This window comes from Triticum urartu, chromosome 6A (assembly GCF_056163025.1).
Source record: "Triticum urartu cultivar PI428250 chromosome 6A, HENAU_Tu73, whole genome shotgun sequence".
NCBI lineage: Eukaryota > Viridiplantae > Streptophyta > Magnoliopsida > Poales > Poaceae > Triticum > Triticum urartu.
Window position 1 is genome coordinate 33336408 of NC_141878.1, and position 4905 is coordinate 33341312.

At 47.8% G+C, this 4905-nt stretch overlaps 1 pseudogene; it reads right to left on the reverse strand.

Annotated features, from left to right (window-relative positions):
- Positions 1-586: 586 nt before the first annotated feature.
- Positions 587-3322, reverse strand: LOC147963562 (uncharacterized; annotated as a pseudogene).
- Positions 3323-4905: the final 1583 nt, after the last annotated feature.

Genomic DNA, 4905 nt, shown 5'->3' on the forward strand with positions numbered 1-4905 from the left:
ACTGTCATACCCACGAAATCCAATCTGAGATGGTCACAAGTTGGCAGATTGTGAACTAAAAATATGAACCTTTTGCTGTATGATGATTGATGAGCATAACTCTGCTCTGAATTGCATTATATTGTACTCAATTCATTTCCTAATCTCAATGAGGAACACTATACCACTTTTACCAATTCCAGGGACAGCTAGAAAATAATAACTTTATGATGTGCTAGTTAAAATACCAAACTTCTTGCAATACACCAGCAACTAACTGAAACTAGAAATTCCCTAAAAAAACTGAAACTAGATATTTAAATGCATTTGGAATGGCCTGAGCGCACTTTCTTAGTTCCAATATGTGTATTAAATAACATGTCATGAGGATGAAAAAATTTGTAACCAAGCCACGGTTTGTTATTGCACAAACATATCATGATTTAGGAATCAAATTATCAGTTTCATCACATTAAAAATGACCAAACCAGCATGTAACAAGCATATAACAGTCAACAGGAGGCACACCAACATCCAGTTAGGCACGGAAACAGGAATTACCAGCTAGAGTGAAAACTTTGTTGCACCACACACAAGTTACCAATTCTCATAGCCCCTTCTTGGGTGATGTAGATATCAAATTAGTCGGCATTTCCCCTTTGCAAGGGGCAGCATAGTCTTCAGCAAGGTGTGGGGCAGCTTCGTTGTGAGGGCATATGAACTTTTCCATGAGAACCTTCTCAGTCATCAAGACTGCTGAATAGTAGCTGCGCTTGTCCTCGAGCAGTCCATTTTCCTTAAGAAACTTTAGAACGTTGTACCGTGGTCTGAGCCGGCCCTTAAGGCTGTAAGTGAGCATTGTCGATCGACCAGTGAGAAATGTATGCCGGTTCTAAACCCACCTCAGAGATGAGGAACTCAGACCTAGTCCGCAGAAAGTCCTTAGACGACTGCAGCACCATTGGAGCCGTCGACCCAGCAATGCCCACCTCGTCATCCGTGGAGCTGAAGGTGTTCTTCAAGTACTCAACTTTGGCGGTGATCTCCTCCTCACCGAGGTTTAGAACAGACCGCAGTGCTTTCCTGAACATCCCACAGTCCCAGGGCACACCTATACGTTCGGCACACGCCGCCATTGCCCGGACGCGCTCCGGACGGGTGGTCAGAATCCTCTTCACACGGACGACCACCGAGACAATGTCGCCAGCACCTATCCCACACTCCCGCAGGAACGCGACATTAGGCTTGACCACCCTCTTGAGTCAGGGTGGACACGGTCCGGGCCGGTCCGGTCCCTGACTGAGCCGACGTTTGGACCGGCCGCCGGCGGGCCAGACCAGACCGGACCGACCAGCTATGCGGGCCTGTTTTCAGGGACCGGACCGGCGGCGTCGAAGCTCGGGCCGGACCGAGCGGACCGGCCAAGCACCATCGGCGGCAACATGCGCAGGTATAGCGACGTGGTGGGCGACGTGCGCGGGTGCTACGGCGAGTGGACAACGTGTGTGTGTGTGTGCGCCGGCGGCATCATGGGCGACATGCCGTAGGAAGTGTGCTGGGTCGAGCCGGCAGGGGCGCAATCGTTACCGATTATCCTGCGCATGTTTATTACTTAGCATTTTTGTTGTTGCATGCAAGTAATTTATGGCGTGCATGAGCCCACAATTTTCTGTGTGCGGGGCTTGCCATGATTAGGGGATGAAATCTAACGTCAAGTTGATCGTGTGACGACGCCGTGATTATCGGATCGAACCATGTTTCTCTCCTTCTTTCTTCTGCATGTTCGACTGAATAAAAGGAAACGGTAGCATGGTGGCACATGATTATTGGAACGAACACATTTCTTTAGTCGCCAACAAAAGGAACGGGAGCGTGAAGTGAAGGCGCCTTAATTACCGGATCAAATCTCGTTGATCTTGTCCTTCCAATTTTTTGTTGACTGATTAAAAGGAATAAAATGGCAGCGCGTGATCTGATTCCTCTTCTATCTCTTACCCCTGGGGAAATTGCCTGTCCATGTGTGACTCAGCTAATAACGGGCGTAACCTGGGTCTTCTTCTGTATTTGACTGAAGAAAAGGAAAAAAAATCAAGTCTATCTCAGATAATCACGGGCGTGACCGCGCTTTCTTTCTATTCTCTGTTCTCTTCTACGTAAGGAGCGGGAGAAGGTCGGCAGGGTGTGCTCTTCTGTAGTGGCTGCGCGGATCTCACGGCCAGAGCAGGATGTCCCCGGTGGCCGCGCCGACGAGAAACGGCCTGCAGCTTTGGTCCGCTCGGTCGGACCGGTCAAATACCGGACAGGACCGAGGAAACTTTGGGCCGAAATTTGGTAACCGGACCAGCCAATTTTTGCAGCGAGCCAGGACCGATTGGTCCGGTCCTGAACGGGCCACGAGCGGGCCGAAAAGCCCGCTCGCGCCGTCCAGCCTGACTCTTGAGGTTGGACGAGAGCAAGGTTTTGGTTACCAGTCGAAATTTCAAGATTTCTCATGGTTACCGCATATTTCCATACCCCTCGGTAAATCGCCATACCGAGCAAAAAATACCAGTTTTTTGAAATTTTTGAATTTAAACACTCAATTTACAGTAAAGTACGTAGGATCTAATTAATGCCATGAGAGTTGGTTCTGGCATGTTGGTATCAACCTAGTTCCTATTTTGAGAGGTCTCCTGTTCGAATATTCGTTCATTCACTTATTTAAATTCAAAATTCAACTATAAAATTCGCTCGAAATATTCTCAGTATTTCTTAGTAACCGTGGTAACCACATTTATCCACCCTCCTCGGTAAAATTGCCTCATTCGGTAACCAAAACCTTGGACGAGAGAAGGTACGAGTTGACCTTTACCGCCCGGAGGGACTGGCCAGAGGAGCCGAAGAGGCGCAGGTAGTACTGCACCTTGGTGACCACGGATCTATTGCAGAAGCAGTTCCTGCTGAGCAAAGCAAAGCGTGCAATCTCCGGATGCAACAGGCCGAGGCCGGTGAGCCCGACGATGATGGGGGACAGGGTTGTCTCCACTTTCACGCAGAGTAACTTGGGATTCTTGCATACCGCGACGGCGAGGTCAGCCGTGGAGAGGCCGAGGCCGGCGAGGAAGGCGAGGACAGCGTCGGGATTGGAGGGGTACTTGAGGTGGGAGAGCTCAGCGGAGGCCTTCAGGGCCTGGGCTCGGGTGAGACCGCGCTTGTCGACGAGGTATTCCTCGACGGCGAAGCTAGTAGGGTTCGGGGAGATGCGGGGAGTGGTGGTGGAGAAGAGGTGGTGGAGAGGGGAGATGGTGGAGGCGGAGGGAGAAGAGAGCAGTTGGGCGAGGATGGGGCACCGGAGCCGGAGCATGGCGGCGGCGGTGGCTGGGGGAGCGGCAGGCGGGGAGAGGCTCATGAAGATTCGCGTTGGTCAGGGCTGCACTAGGCTGAGCTGGGCTGAGTTGCACACAGAGTGATGATTTTGTTTTTAACCCTAAAAAGACGATTTTGTTTTTCGTCTTATGCTGTCACATTAATAAACTAGCCACTGCTAAAAAACAATAAACTAGCCTAGAACACTTAGATGAGTTTTCAACCATCAAAAGATAATTTGATGAATTTTCATATTGGAGAAGATAAAAAACATCCCACTAAATCGTATTGATGTTCTTTTACTCGCAAAAAAGTAATCGAGATAAGGCTTTGTAATTGAAATTGATTTGAGGAATAATTATTCTCGCTTCATCTGTAAGGTAGGCACAGTTTTTAGGTCTTCAATTTTACTAACGAAATGTGTGTACATGCCAAAAGGTTGTATATTTTTAGAAACTTCATTCCACGATAAATCTTGTGATATATTTTCAGTGGCATATAAAACACATGTTTCACAACTAAAATTGACGGCCTAAAAACCAGTGTCCCCCGTACGGTTTGGATAGAGGTATTGTAATAATGGTGGGTGCCATAAATAAGAGGACAACGTCACCCTGCTCGGCTGCAACATGACACCATCTACCGGGGCATCAGGCGCTGACTGTCAGCAACACAGGCGATAACCAAAATAGCAACCGAAGCATAATAAATTGAAGGAGAAAAGAAGATCGAAGGGCAAGCGCTGGAAGAGGAAATGATAGGGAGGCATCAAATCGCACGAGTAAGGGTCGGAACCATTTCTCCTTTTGAATGATATCCTAATTTGGGTACACTAGGGGATATGAAGAGTACAAGACAATACCACAACTTTAAAGTGACGTTAATCAGAGAAAGAGCAGGAAATTGTGGGCATCAAAAGGGTGATGATAACTGGTCGGGGAAGAATGTGTGAGAAAGAGAGGGGAAAGAAATGAAATGCAATAAATAAACATAAATGCAATGGAAAACAATGAAAAATAGTTTTTGCACTATGAAAAACTAGGGCCAAAAAGATAGAAAATGTAAACTGACTGTCGAATATCGAGGACACGGCTTACATTTTGCTCACATTTTTGTGTTTCAACGGGAAAATGGTACAATCTAAGCTGTGTGTCTAACGGCTAGTACTCGGCTTCTCACTATAACGTAGTCGTCAAGTTCATCCATGATGGCCACTGGGCAAGCTGTTTACCGAAAACACCATGTAAACCGAATACCTTATGAGGGCTATGCCGAGCAAAACATCTAAAGCGAGGGTTTTACATACTCGGCGTAAGCTCGCCTTACAACAAAACACTAGGCAACTTATGATTATCCTAAAGTGAAATGTTGGCGCCATGGATTATAAAGAGATGAGGGAGACCAGTGAGGCGACGACGAGCTTGACGGGCAAGGCAACTAATATGTAACTCTTCTCCATGCTTGATCAAGGCAGTAGCGAGTGTCGTGATTCGCTCGCCACACGGCGCGAGATCTTGGCCGGGGAGAAGAGTGAATTCGAAGAATGGAATGGTGTTTGATTGAGCGAGCAACGGGGGTGAC